This window comes from Acipenser ruthenus, chromosome 16, assembly GCF_902713425.1.
Source record: "Acipenser ruthenus chromosome 16, fAciRut3.2 maternal haplotype, whole genome shotgun sequence".
NCBI lineage: Eukaryota > Metazoa > Chordata > Actinopteri > Acipenseriformes > Acipenseridae > Acipenser > Acipenser ruthenus.
In genome coordinates this window covers 13,879,302-13,898,610 of record NC_081204.1, presented here as the reverse complement: position 1 = coordinate 13,898,610, position 19,309 = coordinate 13,879,302, and the positions used below count along the sequence as shown (strand labels likewise).

Here is a 19,309-nt window from a genome sequence, read left to right as displayed (position 1 = left end):
GTTATAAAGTGCCAGCGCAGCTTTTCTTCAGTTCAAATACTGTATCAAAAGGGTGAGACAGAAACAGAAGTTAGACTGAGAAATTATTTCTAGTTTGAACACCGGTATTGTATTTACTGTAGAAATATTGCATGAATCACTAGTATAGGGAATTTGGGGACATGCTCTAGAAGCGTTATATCCAAGGCACGTTGTAACCGAGAGCCTTATAGCGAGGGAGCACTGTAGTTCCAGTGTAATTTAAGATGCATTTCTATTCTCAGCTTATCTTGGTACCTGTGGCTTCATTCAAGTACAATACTTTAAAAACAAACAATTATCTAATGACCCCTATAATAAACTGATTGGCTTTTCTGAGTGCCCAATCATGTATTAGTCAAATTGCAATGCCACTTCAACACCAAACCCACAAAAAGACAAGAGAGCAACTCCTGACTGGTCTCTGCCTGCCGCCTGACACCAGGAGGGGCTCCTGTGCACAGCAAGGTGAATCAACCAGAGACTGTTCCTTCCAGCCTGAGCCAATGCAGCCATCACCCAACTCGCCCTGCCTTTATTAGATGGGACACCGATTTTTTCAAGGACATTCACACTGAACTCTGCCCAACATACTGTGCTGCCCACTTGCTGTGTCATGCTGTGCTTCGTATTACAGTACACACCGCAAGGAAAGTCAGCAGGACTTTAATGGTTTGTTTTACACTAACACACTGCTAGGCCTATAATGATTAAATGATGGATATACATTAAAATACAAACAGGTATTGTTATGAATAAAAAAAAACCAAAAGGGATCCGGTTTATGCGGGTGTGACTTGTATACCGAATACTCCATTACTTCTGTAGCTTTTTATTCCACGCAGGTATCCATCAAGTTACAAAAATGGTGCCTCCAAAAATCAGGTCTTAGAACAGCGAATGCTTTCCTGTAACTTGTCAACATTGTTTTGCTGCTTACCAGCTGAAAACAAACCCAACTTACCAGGTTTAATTACTTTCATCCCACTTGATGCACAAAACTACGTTTATTTTTCCACCAAACACAATACATAGTCATTGGTCTGTTAAAGTGTTATACTGTCATACTGTTTATTTATTTATTTATTTATTTATTTATTTATTTATTTATTTATTTATTTTACACAATTTGGTCCACTGAAAATAGAAATAAACCAATATACCTCCACTGAAGACAATTTGGATCGAAATAAAATGCTCTGGTACCTATAGTAGTCAGGGTGAATTAAAATCCCAATTTCTTTTTAAAAATCAATTCCCAGGGCTCCCAAGTGGCGCATCCAGTAAAGGCACTCCCAGGGGGAGGGAGGTTTTGGTCGGCCAGGGTGTCCTCGGCTCACCGCACACCAGCGACCCCTGTAGTCTGGCCAGGCGCCTGCGGGCTTGCCTGTAAGTTGCCCGATAGCTGCATTGTCCTCAGACGCTGTAGTTCTTGGGTGGCTGCATGGTGAGTCCGCAGTGTGAAAAAAAAGCAGTTGGCTGACGGCACACGCGTCAGAGGACAGAGTGTGTTCGTCTTCGCCCTCCCGAGTCAGCGCAGGGGTGGTAGCGGTGAGCTGAGCCTAAAAATAATTGGCCATTTCCAAAAATTGGGGAGAATAATAATTGGCAACGACAAAAAAAAAAACACACACACAAAAAAAAAAACAAAAAAAAACTAAAAAACAAAACAAAACAAAAAAATCAATTCCCAAATCCAATTCCTTCAAAAGGAACTTGAATCAATATGTTCTGTTGTGATAATTCAAATGCTTTTATTTGAAGCCAATTTAATTGACTAACTGACTTCAATTTAAGTAATGTGTTGCCACTGTGAGAAGTCAGTTAATATTGCCAATTGCAATTTTGATTAATGAGATGTTGGAATATATTAAAAGGGAAAGGGAATTTGAATTGCAAAACAAGAACTGAACCCCAACTCTGACAGTAGTAACATCTACTCCTATGAAGCAACAATGATTCCTCAAAAAAAAAAAAAAAAAAAAAAAAAAAAGGTTAACTTCCCAGATCAATAGCAATTTCTTGCATGTGCTATGCAGGTCTGAACCAAGTGCAATTCGAGGGTGCAATGTACAGTAGCATGCCCAGAACACAAAAGCTGGACTAACTTCAAACCTCTGGCTAATTTGTGAAGAAAAGCAGGAAACCCAACATTAAAACTAAAGCTCCCTGGAAACACAGCCATTAAAATAGCACAAGCAGGCTATTAATACCATCACGGATCTAAAGAATTAAATCGCAAGACACACAGCATCTACTCCAGTCCGATCCTTCAATTATGTTTCACAAAAACCTAACGGCTCCTAGCTTTCCATCTTTCAGACAGACTGCTTTTAATTTACTGTAACATGCTCCCATAAAAAGGGATATTTAACTTCATTTGCTTCTAAAATCACCAGCTACATTACCTAGACAGGAGTACAGAAAGTGGCAAGCATGCATAGTATTCACTGGCTAAACACATGCCTGGCCACAGAGTTTTAAAAGAGGAAACGTGGTGTTGTATCATGGAGAAGTCAAAATACCAACAGACGGATTGGAAGTCACATTTATTTGACTATTATACCAGTGGGAACTTTCCCTGATTTGAATGAACAAGGAAGTCAGTCACTCACACTTCTGGTTCACAGCAGAACCAGCTGGAGGGGCTGGTTGGATTCACAATAAGGGAGGGGCCCTTGCTGAATAAATCTGATTTCAACTTGCATGTGGAGCACACAACACTGGTGGCAGGGCCTTGCACAGTCGGTCATTATAGGAAGGTAAGGGACCGAGCACGAAGAGGAATATAAATGAAGCAAGGATCAATTCAATTCTAGAATGTCTCTGGGCGTTCCTTTAATTTCCCTATTATAACGATATACAGGCTAACACCAGTGTAACAGGTGTTCACTGCAATAGGGTTTGGCATTTATCTGTATCAGAATAATGACAAAACGGCAAATTTAAATTGATCTATATATAAGATTCCTTCACATTGATCAACACGGTATTGTGGCAAGTTACTTGTGTCACATGTGTGGGTAACCAAATTGCAAGACAGACACATGGGAGCTGAAACGCCAGCACAGGCGTGCAGGATTTATTAAACACAAAACAAAGTAAACAAACGGGTCATGTGACGCTACCAACGATGGTAACGCACAGAGGACACATACAGAAAGGCAGCAAGTCTCAATTGAGCACCCGTCTAAACAGTAAAGAAATGAAAAAGGAAAGAATGTACCGTTGCCTGGTTGCAGTTTGTGTGAAGATGACGGACAGGCAACGATTGCATTCGTCATGCATGATTCATACTACAATAGGTCATCTTTGAATTAGCTTTTATCTTTGAATTAGTCAACCATGGTCTTTGTTTTCACCAAGAGAATAACACACTTGACACTGGAGAAAGTTCAGTGTCAGTCAGTACTGAGATCGTTGTATCCGGGTCGATCCTGTACATGATCGTACTAATAGGGCTAATTCGCATTGAAAAAAAAATGTCGTTAAACGGGTGTTCCTTATAGTGAAGTTAGCCTGTATTTGCATCGATAACAGCTGACACTAGTTTACTAAAATATGTATTGGTATCAGCTCATGATATAATACTACTGGCAAGTGCAGTCACTAATGTAGCTTGAGAAACAAACAAATAAATAAAATAAATACAGGAAGCAAAGGGAACTGGGCTCATCTACAAATAAAACTTTAGCTTTATACACCATGAATGAGCAGTATGTACAGCATTTACTGAACATTATGGCCTACTTAGAAGCTTATACTTTGATGAAAGTAGCTTTTTTTCCCCCCTTCACAACCAATCAATCAGAGATGATGCTTTCAAGTAGCAGTTTCAATGAATTAGATTCCTTTTATTAGCTACCTGTTTTGCTCTAGCAATGATTTAGAAAGAACCCAAGAATAATCTTTATTTGCATACCACAAGCCATGTGGGCAGCTGTGAAACATTAAAACAAGTATGCGTTTGAAAAAGAGAGGGGGATCTCCATTATCCAAATCAGACCGGAAGCAGAGGGACTTTATAAAAATCGAATGGTTCAGATCAAATTGCAATACAGCCCCAGTACATAAATCTCCCTTAAATTAAATATTGTCATATAGAAACACACAACTTTTAATCATGTTGAAATTATGTTCTGTTATGTTCTGTTTAATTGCACTACGTAAAAAAAGTAAAATGTCTTGGGTTCGAGACAACCTTTTGATGCTCTTTTGTGCTGTGATTAGACGGCGGAGACAGCGCCGCGAGGCAACCAAAAGAAGCGCTTAGCCTATTAATTAATTGACCATTTACACTGTGCAAACGTTTCAGGCAGTGTTTGACTTTTTGTATAGCTTGTCTACTACACTTTAGCTTGTGGTAAATAAAATCCAACCTGTATTTTTCACTTTGGCATTTTTTTTTCAGCGTGTGGATCTAGGGGCTTGTGATTTGTGACCTATTAGAGATCGATACACCGGTTACTTCTGTTTTAGCACAGTAAGAAAATATAAGCTGCCAGTAGATTGATAATAAAAAGGTAAATTGATAATTTACCTTTGATTAGTAAACACCTAAAAAAACTATTAAAATGTGCACATCTGTTTTTGAATTCGGGACACTGAGCAATTCAAGACTAATGTATTCTTACCTGCGGAACTAAAGCTGTCAATATTCCATATATCTTGTATGACAAGTTACATGACAAGCTACGTCACTTAAACCTGCTTCACCATTTGTTGACACCCTTATGACTAATTGGTCTCAGTCAGTCTTGGGTCGGCCAGTTGAGATGTCGGGCTGTGTGCGGCGGGCTTTAGGCTTGAATTTGCAGGGCTCCAGACTGGGACTAAAATGTTTTCAAATGCACCTGCAAGACAAAAATGCTGCCTCTCCCTTTAAAAGCATGCGTCTATTTATGAACGCGCTAGGACATCGGTCTGTAAAGGGGAGAAAAAAACTGCATCACACCTTTTAATACACTGAAGTCTGAGACGTACGGTAACATACTAATAGCAATTTCATCGAATACAAATGCTTGTAAGTGCAGATAGGTGCTGTATTAAATACCAGCAGAATACGATAACCCCCGTTTCATGCAACAGTTGTGGCGCTAACCAAAATGTATTTCGAGTGTTGTGTAAACATTTAGTATTTAATAACGTAAATAGCAGAACCAACTCACTGCAATTTAAACTTGCTTTTACTGAAAAATACGCGGCAACATGTAATCATAAGAGCTGTCAGATCAGGACTTCACTGACAGAGCATTGGAGCTGCAGAACACCATTTCCCATGTTACACTGTACACAATTAGGAGGCACTGTCACCAATTCCACACACAACACTTAAAATATTATCATAAACATGCCAAATTCATTGCAGTCATCAGCTGTACAGATTAACCACTCTGCAGAATGTGGCAACAAACAAGTGAGTACAGACATGAAGTTACTGTTTAAGTATCACTTTAGTGTCTTAACAATTTGTTGCCTTTTAAGCAGCTGAATATGGCCTGGAGCCATGGCTCAAGACAGAAACTTTGTCTGGAGCCCTGATTTTGTTTTAAATGCGTTTTAAAGAATGGGAAACAAAAAGCAAAACAGGACGTGAAGCTATGTTGGACCAAAAGTGCTTTACCTATTGCAAACACAAGAGACAATTGCGTGATTGTTTTAAGTTTCTTGCTTAAATTTACTGTATTATGATCCTCGTATCGCGATACTTATCATAGACACCCAGGGCTAGTTATCATAGGTGTATGCAGAAAGGAAACTTCTGTAAATGAAAGCCATTCAAAATGTCTGATCCTAAAAAAAGACACTAAAGAGCTTAAAACTTGACAGTAATTTAATTCTCATTGCTAGAAAATACTATACTTCCAAAAAATATGGTTTAGGAGACAAGAAATTTACCTTCTAGCACATGTTTTACTCCTTTAAAAGGGGGCTGATGTTTCAAATGGGTTAAACTCAAACAAAAAAAACACAATATTAAATAAAATATGGATAGTAAAAGTTAAGTGATTAAGAGTTTGGAGGAAACTGGTGTTTGGTAGGATCTACTCTTGAAAAGAAGGGAACCCCAGACTCCTGCTCAAAATTAAGGAATTTCATCTTCGATTTCTACTGTAGTATCGCAACAGAACAGACGCACACGCACACACACACACACACACACACACACACAGAGACAGAGAAAAAAAAAAAAAAAAGGCACTCCACACACTCGATCTGGCTAACCTCTCCCCTTTCCTTCAACTCCAGCTGCAGCAGCTTTACCAAATAAGGTCAGTGTGAGCAGAAAGCAGGGACCAGCCCAAGCAGTGCCCCTTCCAAGTCAGTCAGCCTGTTAATCAATGTGAAAAACAAAGATTTACATGACTTTACAAATGGGAAAGCTGAATGCACATGGTGATGAGGGCCCAAAATATTACCAGCCTCTTGTTGACATTTACTTCTACACACTATGTGACTGGGAACTACAGATGGGATGCATTTTACTCAAAACATAGTAAATTACCATTTCCCTAATGCATATTGTACTATCTTACTCTGCAAGACTAACTATCCCCCAGCAAAAGGGATATAGTTGAGGCGGTCGTACGCAAGTCACACTTCACACATTTTCCCCATATATCTGGGAAATGCCAAATGTCATGAAACCTGGTATAAATTATTTAGCATAAATTACTGAAAATCAGATCCTAGGGATATTTTGGCATTTGCCTGTCACATCTACTGTACATGTTCCATTTGCATTTCTGCATATATCTGGAGAAATACTGATCAAATTGTGATTAAACATTTCATTGCAAATTCCTATTCTATACTATTCTGCTATTTCATCACACCGATACCCAGCACTCCAGATAAACTGCGTACTGGGTGTTTTAGGCATTAAAAAAAAAAAAAAAAAAAAAAAGGTATCTATTTAAATTCAAATGCATAAAGAACAAAGAACATTCATAGCAAGTTCACATGTTATCAAGCCTCTTGTACTTTGTTGGTTCTTGGCATCTCAATGGTCAATTGTGAACATACTGCCTGCAGCAGCAAGAGAATGGAGCTGGGAGCTGCCAGAAATACTAGACCACCAAGTCTGGCTTTTCATTGATGTAAAAATTAAAACAAAAAACACTGCACATGTTGAATCCACTCACTTGCAAAGCAACTGGATTCTTCAGCACCATCTTATTCACCCTCAAGCTAACCTTCCAATTTACCTCTGTAGCTTTACATTTCTATAGCAAGGCGATCAATACAGAATACAACATGATCACTTCATTGGCATTAATGCAGTATTTCGGTACAGTTTTTTTATGCAGGCCTTTGTTAAATATTCAAACTGCAGCGTTGGAACAATAATAAAAAAAAACACAACTGTTTGCTTCATAGCCATATTGTTTGATCAATAAAGCAAAGAATAAATTGTTTATTGCAAGACCAATTTTTTTTTCTTTTTTTTTTTCACAGTAGTTCAAAGTAACATTACTTATGTAAGACTGTAGTTAAATGCATGCCCCATAACTTAGCATTAAATTATGTACAGCATTTACTGAAAGTACATTTTACTTGGTGTCAAAATTGAAGCGTAAATTACTCCATGACCCAATTTTGAATTTACAGCTGTGACGAGGGATGGATATTGCTGACATGCTTGACTTGAATACATGTTTCAGGTGCCAAAACATTCATAGGAAGGAGTGTTAAATATGGGTGGTTCTAAAGGCTATTGGCTACTTTACGCTGTGTTCAAACAGTCCGTTGAACCCACAGAGTGATCAACCTTGGCAGGAGTACTTCAAAGATGAGCAACAAAAAGTAAATCTTTCTCTTTCTGAAGCTGAGTGAACAAGAGGCCACGTGACTGTTTTGTTCTCCCTAAGTGTCAGTTCATGAACAATCGCAAATCAGTCAGCACTATATGAGCAGTTTATTACAGCAATTACCTCTTCTAGCACTAATGACACAATAGCCACCACAAGTCTTTAGTGGGTCAAGTTACTTGGCAGGGACTATAGTAATAGGTGGATGCATTTGATTACCTTTAGGGCAGGCTTCAGAAAGTGCTTTGTTCAGTATTCAAACTTAAGTAATTAGTTCTGTTACTTAACCAATGTATACATCTTTCCATTTTAAGAATGTCCATCTGACACAAATTTATTTATTGAGGCAGGTCGACAACTAATATAAATTGTAAAAAAAAAAAAAAAAAAAAAATAGGCTACATACATTTTGAAGCCTTTTAAAGTCATTACTATCTTTGCTGCCAAAATACAGGGGTCTCTGAGAAACGTCACTGGAGAACAATCCTGTCGGGCAGCACTGCCAAGACAAGCAGAAGTCGAATCGCCATAAGACCAAAATGGCAGTCCAATCCAATCCCAATACAAACCATCACCATACTGCTCTACTACCTTGCAGCAACGAACAGCAGGCACAAGTTAGAGTACCTCCACTTACAAATGGCTAGGAGCACATCATCCGAGTCCATACACACTAGGTTAATTTCAAACAAAACCTCGAGTAGGAGGTTTCAGAATGCTGTTCGATTGATATGTTCCTTCTATTTAAAATAACTACAGTATTCCATGGAAGTCTTGGTTGTTTTATTGAATTCAGTAATATGCAAACATGTGATCAGCATGCATAGATTAACTTTGAATCTGCTTTATAGTCCATTCTGTCAGTTACTGTTTTGAAGGGTCATGGCTCAAAATGTTAAAGATTGAGCAGAAGGTATCAAGAGGAGATCCAAGATGGTTTCAAGACAGACACATTGGATGGGAAGTCAGCGTCCCACTACAAATTCCCAAGTTATTCATTCACAGATACAGACTGCAATCTGTCACTTATTAAAATTACTTGTCTAGTGATTTTTTTTTTTTGCACACTTATTTGTTCTAAAATCAGGATTAGCCATTTGAATAAAAAAGTGAGGCTACAGAAAACGTATTTAAAATGTTGCTCATTGAATTATGGCATTGAAGTAGGTTTCTACAGCTGCTGTCAGCCTGCATTTCATGATGATGGTGTGGATTCGGACCATTAAGATTTAGCAAGACTCTACTATACAGCAAACATTCCCAGGAGTGGCAGCAACTTCCAACACTAAATCAAGCAACACATGGATTCTTTACCATTTGTCAAAAGATTTTCTGGCTCTGCTCAATTTGCTCCTGTTTTGCCAAGCAACCCACCCAAGCATCCACTGCAGAACAGAAAAATGAACTTTTCTAGCAAGATCTGCTGGTTTAGTGAGTCACAATTTTATTTTATTTTATTATTTTTATTTTTTTTTAAAAGGGCTACTTCATGCTTTTAAAACTGAACACACAGTAGGAGACCAGACTCTCCAACACTCACCACGAGACAGGAAGTGGTAAAACTTAAATACGGCAGTACAATAGCCCAAATACTGCCATTTCACCACAGGCTACCATTACTACAGGTAAAAGGAGGCAGGGATTTATTTAGACTGCTGATACAGTTCATCCAACGGCAAAAGCACAGCTGCACAATGTCAACTAAAACTTGGGAGTCTTAAGGTTACAAACAGCTTTCAATCCTTTCAGGATGCTGTTTTACACCATTTGATTTTGGCAAGGTTATGGAACAAAATACAAAACCACATGCACAGGAATTGGCACATTCCAGAATTTCAGCCTGTGTCCATTTTGCTGCTTTGAGACCATGGCTGAGCAACAAATGGCTCTTGATCTATACATGGCTCATTGATATCTAAAATATAGGCCCTAGCTCTTGATTTAGGAGGTACAATACACCATTTAGGACTGTTAAAGGAATACAAGGGCATTGATTTAAGTAAACAACTCAAAATACACAAAACTAATACAGGAGCAGTTTTAGTTTAAGCTAATTTATTTGCTACTACTAGTCTGCTTTTTAGTTTTAGGCTGCATTCATACTGGGTCCGTTTCAAAATGGACTCCATCTGGTTCGTTTGTTTTTGTTCACAATGCAGTTTAAGTGTCCTTGGTTCGTTTATAAGCTGTATGAACCAGATGTTTACAATATCCTGCAAGGTATATTGAAAGATGGCAGCTATTGATGTGTTGCATATTGCTGTGGAAGAAAGCACTGGGGGAGCTAATTTAATGAATACATTTCCTGAATGCCTACAGTAGGAGAATGCAGTTTACGCAATACTGCCCAGTTCTCCTAAATGTCACCATTGAAACAAGTAGTTTAGGATGACCAGATTTCCACAGTGAAAAACAGGTACTCTTTCAATTCACTGATGCCGTAGCAACTGAAGCCGGTAACAAAAACAGTATATAAAATACTGGTAGTTTAAATGAAACATCAGATCATATATCTTTATATTGTCCTCGTGAAAACATGTTTAAAAAACGTACAAAAAGCCTAATTTAAAAAAAAAAAAAAAATAGCTATTACCATTTAAAACATGTGATATACACACACACACACAATCAGAATGATTAAACAAAACCCCTTTTTTTTTTTTAAATGGCACCAACACACAACAATACATTACTCTGCTATGAACTCTCAGATATAGTTTTGCACTTAATTATTAGCAAAACTGGGATGATTACCAATTACCTTTTCCGACCGGGACAAAAAATGAAGGCTGAAAAAAAAAAAAAAAAAAAAAAAAAAAAAAAGGGAAGGACAGACTGTTTATGCAGAACCATCCTCTTCTGTGACAGAACAATTGGGCACTTCATTTAAAACCGGCCTTGTGCTAAATATAACCATATCCCTAAATCATACTGAGGATTACAATGACATGGTAATTTTAGCCACATTCTGAGAGGTGATCCAGGAAAAATGTCTGATTTGCTGGTTTGGCACAAGAAGACCCTGCCAGTCTGCGTTATGAAGATCATACCCCGATTTGATCCATTCACGATTGTAACCAGGGATCTTGTGTTACTCAAGATCTTTGAAATACTACGTCTAGGAAGTATAGTTTCCTTTTCACCCCTCAAAACATCTTACTCCACCCCTTTAGAAACACCAAGAGCTTTAGTTTTAAATGCAAAAATCAAAAGTGGCGGCAGAAAATCGCCAGCATTTACCTTTTCACTGTTCTAGTGCAGTTCTTGGACAAAACAAACACACTAAAGAATACTGCTTGAAATGTATAAATAAAAGATAGCATGCAAATTAAGCCAATGCATAAACAAACACCACCTATTCTACTGTACAGTGCTCATCTCTAATAGGTCCATTTATTGGTACCAGTTCTCTTACTTAAGAAATATTGTTTTACTATAGCATAAGGAAATTACTTTTGTTTTCCAGCACATTCAAAAGTAAAGACTATTTTAATATTTGTACAAACACTATTCAATTGTAATGTATATAGGATTACTTTTATTAAGGTTTGTGGTTATAGAGATTACAAAACATAAAAAAGCTGCATTTAGTATAAAGGGAGTTCATCTTTAAAATTAGCATGATTCAATGAACCCTACAAAGAGTAAAGTTTATGGAAACTTGTCACAGGAATGCAAGTTGACTTGTGGGTCAGCTTTTTTGCAAACAGCTTAAAGGGCATCTTAAAGTACCAATATGGTATGAACTTCACAGGACACATGTTTGTAAAGTATAATAAATTGTGCATCTGGGAATGAAGACAAAAGCATGCTCTCAGAATGCTCCATGGAACTTTATCTAATCAGGGGAAGGGAGAAAAACATCCCTTGAAGTGCAATCCAACACATTTTACACCATCACTCAAAAGAACTGAAGATCTGATGCAAGCACAGATTTATACATTATTGTAAAAACACTGTGCTAAGCAAATACTATGCAAAAATATGTACTTAAATACTGGAATGGACTGTCAAATCTCTGATACCTCAGACCATATTTACAAAGCATTTGCCATTGTGTTAAGCGAACAAATAATTAAATGAAAACCTGCTAAAATTTTTAAAACATGCAATAAAACTACGATACATGTAGGAACTCTTAAAACAGACATCAGTTATATTGAAACTTTTGAGCAGGTTTTGTTTCTTTAGTAGAAAAAAAAGAAAAGGCTGGAGTTACTGTATAGCACCGTGGTAGCCACATTTTACATGGGTAAATCTGATTCTAGGAGGGAAACAATACTGGTACTGTAAATGAAAAGGCAACAATGCAGTTTAGGACTATCACTGGATTTAATGACATTGCAAATAAATACCAAAGTGATGACTAAATATGAGAACATTAACACTGTACATTCTGTGCAATCACAAAAATTATGGTTTCACAAAACCAAAATTAACACTAATCTTAGACTACCCAGAGGTTGCATTAACGCAAAATAAATCCATTGGACGGAAAAATATTTGGTCTAGCGTTCACTGGACGCACAGAATGGAAAGGGAAGCAGACATGCATATTCATGGTAATCTATTACACTGCAGCAATGACTGAAAATACTTGCTTGTTTAAAAACAAAAAAGCTGTTCTGCAATATAACAGCACTGATTAAGGTACACTCCAGTCCTGTAGGTGGCAGCAATCAGCCTCATATTTGGCTTTGCCAGCAATATTAAGGATATTTCCTTTTAAGGCCCTGTCCATACTACATAACCGATCTCGAGAACCGTACTCAAAAACGTTTTAATGACTCCAGCTCATACTTTAGCGTCCACACTGAAGTACCGTTTCATGTTTAGTCGGGTGTAATGCGTACACACACTAATACTATTAGAATAGTTCAGTTACAGTTCCTAGCAGCGCAATGAACATTGGAAATTAATACCAGAGTGTCCCACCGTGCACTGTATTTTGTTTTAAAATAATGTGTTATGTGAACACACACACACACACACGTAGGGCTTGAAGTTTTGGGGTTTTATTTAAATCAGGTGACAAATTTAGCTGATTCTGTTTCATAATTAAAACTCAAAAAGTGGTTAAATTGCAAAAAAATCTTTGCTTTTACCTTCATATCTTGCCTGAGGCTAATTTTAGTCTCTAATTTAATTTCAAAACTGAGCTGACAAATTACGTGAATTGTTCATCCCCGATCCTACTTTTAACTTGCATTTCATTTTTTGTAGTTGCCTCATTTAACATTGTGGTTTCGTTATTTTCTTCACTAGTTTAACAGGGATGCCCTTACAGATTTCTTTTAAGCAGAACAATTAATACCTAGTGCAGAGTGTGCACTGACAGCAATTTTTTTTGCTAAGCAGTCAGCATGTTCAGGGGATTCTCATGAAGATTGCTCATCTGCATTTCAGCCATCTACTTCTGATTATGAGTACTACAGTGACCGAAGCAGTTGCATGCAGTAGTAATGCACCACGAAGCAAACAAAAAATACGTTCTTATAATTTTGAATGGGAGATGAAGTATCCATGGCTTCTCGAGACTGCAAGATGTACTGTGTGTTTGAGCTGCTGGGCAAACCCCCCCCCCACACACACACACACACACACACACACACACACACACACACACACACACCCCCCACCCCCACTACGCAGGGACGTACAATCTTTCAAGAATCTTTGCTTAAGACACAGCAATGCTGTTGCTGTTATTGGAATGCAGAAAAAATATTAACACACGTAGATGAAGGCAAACAGTGCTTAGAATCCTGTCTCATGCAAACGGTCTACTGTTGGTGTATATAACAAAAGAAAGTGTGTGTGTGTGTGTGTGTGTGTGTATATCTATACACAGACATATATATTTTTTTAAGCTGCTACATGCCACAGAGTTTAAATATTAATAAAAATGTACCAAAATGCAAAAAACCTGGAGTTTCTTAACCTTTGTGTTAAAATGTATATTTGATGGATGGGACGCAAAATTTGGGCATGTGTGTTTCAGGAACGCATGAACAGAAAAGCTAGTGTGACCTGTGACTACGTAATGTTGCAATGTAGTCCAAAACTAGAACTAAAAATCAGCGTCTGTGAAACCTGCCATTAAAGATTAGAGAACAAGAATATATCTACTGTACAACTCATGCATCTATAGACATACTGAACTAGGGATGTAAACATCATTCAATAAGAAATCTGTTTAATCTATTAGATTATCATTTAACCGTAGTTACTTCGTCACACTTAATTCCCTTTAAGTAAATACCCTTTAAAATAAATACCTTTTCCACAAATATTTACTCTGTCATGCATTGACATTTGTTTGCCAAACAGAGGCAGCTTAGCGCACAGATCCTCTAACTGCATCACATTGACAACGTGTGTACCGGTACACCTTTCTAAGTTTCTAGTATCTCCTTCATAGTTAATCTCGATCAAAAAAAAAAAAAAAATCACACATTACCATCCTATGAACTTAGCGTAGCAATCAACAATTCATTTTTCAAAATTTTTATGAATTAAATGCTATGAATCCATTTTGAAAGCAAGTATGTAAAAAGACAGGATTTTTTTTTGTTGATTGAAATGACCACAGATAAACTGCAACTTTAACAAACTGTGCCCACAACTACTTAACCAAAACATCTTTGTTTAAATTTGCAATGCACAGGTCACTTTTTCCCAATTTTTTCCAGTGTAGTAAAGCAGTGTGCATTGGTCTTCCACCACTCAAATGTACTGCAACACAAGACTCCCTGAAGTAACTTTCCACTTTATGTTCTAAAACCAGATGATAATACAGTTGAACATGGTCTTCACCTAAAAGCACTGACATGGCAGTATTCATGCCTATTGCACATGGTCTTTTAGCTGCTGGCTCAGTTGGTTCAGCACTCAGTCAAAACAAAGCACTAACTTCGTTTTGACCACTCCACCTTTACACTCCTCCCGTTCCTATTTTGACACCAGCTGCTGTGCTCCGCCTAACACCAGAAATCGACAACTTGAGACTAGTTTGATAGATGAGATTTGTCAACTAAAATCATGCCTAACCCGACATCATATGTTGCCAAATAAAAAAAAAGGCAGATTTCAGAGGCGTAAAAAGAGCACAAGTTTTGTTGGATATTTACTTTTAAAACACAAAATGCAGAATACATTATCAATTTGTATTATACGTTAACTTATGTAAAAACGGTATGAATTTATCGGTTAACCGTTTAACTTATTACATCCCTATACTGAACCACACATTAGTAAATCTGAATACATCCCATACAGATGCAATGCATAAAATTAGCCTTCATTAGCCAGTACAGTAACAAATCAGGACTCTAGGTTTATTTGAAGGCTATGCTAATGAATGTTCAGAAGAGGCAGTTACACAAGCATTCACAGCCAGGAGACTGATTCCAATCAGTCTACACCCAGAAGAGGAAGTGTGGCGGATGAGCTCTGAACTTCTGAAACAAAACTGCTCTATGATAACACATTAACAACAAAACACACACACACACTTCTCTGAAGCACAAAAATCAGATGTTATTGTACAACTTGCCTTGATGAACCATAAACTGCAGAAACATGTTATTGGAGAACATGTCCATTAAAAGCCAGCAAAAGATACTCAAACATTGTATGACAGAAAAAAAAGGGAATGAATCAATTTCCAGCAAATCCATACTTCCTATAGGGAACCCTGGGTGGCAAACAAAGACTGTATACAGTGTAAATACAGCTATATCATGAAGTAATATGGCAGACATATTAAGAAACCAAAGTCAAGGACACAAACATACTGTATTAGACATGCAAGGTTTATAGAACTCCACAAATAGGAAAGCACTTCATTGAATGGTTTCCAATATATGAGGTAAGGACACATGCGTAGGCAGCCTTGTAAATTCAGCCTGACAAAATCTGCCTGTACTTAAGAAAAATAATGCAAGATTAACTGCTAACCTCCAGTTACCCTTTAACAGCCTTGAATAAAATTTACCTTAAAACATCATAAACATAACTTGGGCTTCTGTTTTTTGGTTTTTATTAATTGTATTTTTTGCTGCTTATTTTTTAGCTATTTGAGTTATGTAAATTGTTTTTTTGGGGGCTTTTGGGTTTAAAGTATTCAGAACTAATCAATGATAGATACAATTCAGGAAGGCGGGACATTGCCCAACAGCACTGGGAAATGTATTTTTGTAGTAGGTTTTTTTTTTTTTTTTTTTTTTTTTAAACTGGAAATGGGTAAAGTCAACGTGAATTGATTAACCATTTTCACAGTTTTTCCTGTGTTTATTGGCTATCCACCGAGGGGGGGGGGGGGGGCGGTGCGGGTTTGATGGTTAAAACCGAAATTCAGAAGCCCTAAATAACAGAAAAAACGGCAGGACATCCAAAATAAAGGACTTATTATTCCATGAAAATACATATTAAATCTTTACTTTAGAAAGTTGACTGAAAAAACAAGATGAATATTTTAACTTACAAGAAATTTAAATTAAAAAAAAAACAAACAAAAGAAAAAACCAAACGCACGCTGAACCTCCAGTCAAAGTCCAGCCCTCCTTAGTGGGTCAAACGGCAAACTCTGCATATTTGTAGCATTCTATTGGTTCGTTGCACAAGAATGGCATTTGCAATGACAACTTCATGTTAAAACTTCTGCCCTCCTGAAGCTCTTTTAAAGTTCAAGGATACAGCTCTAAACCCATTAGATTCCTGTACAATATTGACAGGCTGGGCATTTTAATTGTCTAACTAACTTTCATTTATTGTAAAATGCTGGTGCTGGGCAGGAGATTTTTCTTTGAGAGGGAGAGCTGGAGATTAGTTGTAAAATGTGTGACAGGTCTGCAACAAATATTTATATGGTCCAATGCTTTGCTGCCATCTACATTAAAAAAAAAAAGAAAAAAAGACCACCCCCACTCCCACATCTTATCTAAAATGCTTACATTACAAGGATATTGCATGCATACTTCTGTAAAAAGACGTTTTAATGCTCAAGATTGGATTTCCATCTGGACCGTTCAGTTGGCAGAAGCACTGACACATGCCAGAGGTCCATTGGTTAATAGAGGGCATCGTATCTTACAGGATCGGATAGGACAGGTTCTACTGTAATCAGATTACTTTGAGAACGGTGATGGAGATTACCAGTAGGAACTCATGCAGCATCTGCAGAAGAACCTGTGCACAACTAACTGTTTCTACTTTACTAGCATTAACACAAATATACTTGTCGGTACAAAAGCATTGTAAAGTTAAAATGTTAGTTTATCCATTACGTATGTTTTACCATTAGACAAAAGTAATAGCTAAATCAGCAATATGTAACAGATGACTTTTTGGAGCCTGTAAATCAGTATTTAAGTAATATTAACATCCATGACTTTACTGTATTAAATGCATGCTGTGGTCACTTGTCACTAGTGGTTCAGCTACCACCATCCATTTCATCTTCCACTGCTTTGTATAGTACCATATCCCTCACAATTTTCCAACATTTAGTTTCTAACTCAAGGAACTGAGATTGTGAATTCACCAGCATCTGGCAGCATTTAAATGCAACAGTAGATATGTTCTATTTTAAGATTCTACCTTTCCCATATGCTTTACGTTGTCATTAAAAAAAAAAAGTGTGACACCAATATCTACTGTAATAGGAAGTGAAAACTAGACCAAGTTCCTCTGTAAAGAACTGTCAAAACAAATGTGAAACTTAAAAAAAAAAAAAAAAAACCGCCACCCACAGCTTGATAGGGCCTAGTTTAACCCAAGTAATGCCCAAGTAGTTTTTTTAAATGTATTATTGTTGCCATTCTTTTTACTGTGCAGCTCCCAGCACTAAGCCACGAGAAAGACGTACTGTAGGTTAAATAAAGGGCAAACAGATGGAGGTACGCTGGTTAGACTAAGCTCAACATGACCGTGCTTCAAGGAAATTTCAACAACACATGTTCACTTTTGTGCAATACATTTTCACTACCTTATGTAGTTCTGCTTTTTAACTAGTAAAACATGTGCTTTCACAAAAGGGGTTAGCATGTGTATGCTTTAAAACAGTAGACCTTTTCTTTCCCCCCTGAATCGAGTGTCCAGCAATGCACCATAACAAAACTACATCCTTTGCAACAGTAAATTTCCAGAACTGTGAAACCATATGAAGTCTCTCAAGTGTAAACATCTAACATTATGTACATCCAGCTGTTCATAAGCCACACTGTTTGTACAGGTTTGGTAACAGCAGTTAGCAAACTACAATTCTGCAGACACTGCAGCTCAAACAATGATCGTTATCATACTCCAGCCAATCTTCAACCAGTTTACCTGAAAATCCATCTTTAAACTTTCCCTCCACTGACATTGCTCATTTGTGCTGTTGTATCACTAAGGCTGTATCTAAGCCTCTAATCTATGTATTAGTCAGTGGTGTGTGACCGAGTTTAGTTAATAAAAAAAACACAAAAAAAACCACACATTTATTTTTGCCAAATTACCCTTTGTATTTTTTCATTATAAAAAAGTTTTAAATTGGATTTACCATTTTATTTTTACAATGGAAAAATGTAACCTATATTTTATTTTTGTAACAATTAGTGTGTGAATCACAATGTTTGTTTGAATTAATTTCAACATAATAGGCTCTCTATTTATTTTTTGTTGTTTTATGAATGAAATGAAATCCGCCTTGGCGCCCCTGAATTCACGCCCAACAAAGGCAACATTGCTTTGCCCTTCACCGCCTTAACTTCATGCCCTGTAACACCAACATAATTATCCTTGAAAGCAAGCAAGGTGAGCAAAAATAAAGAACGTGAAACCTTCACTGTAATAATTACTGGTGCAAATGCATGCAGCAAGTAACATTTTGTTAGATGGACAATTTTCCATGGATGCATTAATAACCACAAGTCAGCCAGTTACATCTGGAATATACTGTACTACAGAAGGATGCCCTTGCCAAGGACAAGCTGGCAGCTCCAGTGAATTCTGGAATGTACAAGCACAGTATATAGTTAAAAATCACACGACACAGCAGCATATTCATTTCCCTTACTATGAGCTACATTCATTTTATTTTAAAGGAGGCCAATAAAACCATAGGCTTGGTAATTTCAAAGTGTGTAAAGCTGAATATTTAAAAATGCTTAATGGTAAACGCATGTTGCTCTTTAACAAGTGGGCTAGAACTGGAATCCAGGGTCTGACCATCACTTGAGAAGCTGGTGTTTTAGTAGTTGGAAATACTAATTTTAAAAAGGTAGGTCTGAAAATCTCTATATTGTGCAGTCAATGTAAAAGGTTTTTAGTTGTGCTGCTCACAAACAAAGGCCACAGACAGCAGCATCTTCCGCTGCAACCAAAGTCATCAGCTAGAAGGACAAGTAGACTTCTAAAGTGCTGCAGTGCAGGACAGCGAGAGATAGCGAGAGAGCGAGAGAGCGCGAGAGCAGAGCCTGTCACTGCTGGAGCAGTAC

The 19,309-nt window shown here is 37.4% G+C and overlaps 1 protein-coding gene across 13 annotated transcripts in view; it reads right to left on the bottom strand.

Moving 5' to 3' along the window:
* LOC117412304 (inositol 1,4,5-trisphosphate receptor type 1-like) overlaps positions 1-19,309 on the bottom strand; it is a 171,396-nt gene that overhangs the window by 136,783 nt on the left and 15,304 nt on the right. The gene's annotated exons all lie outside the window — the stretch shown is intronic.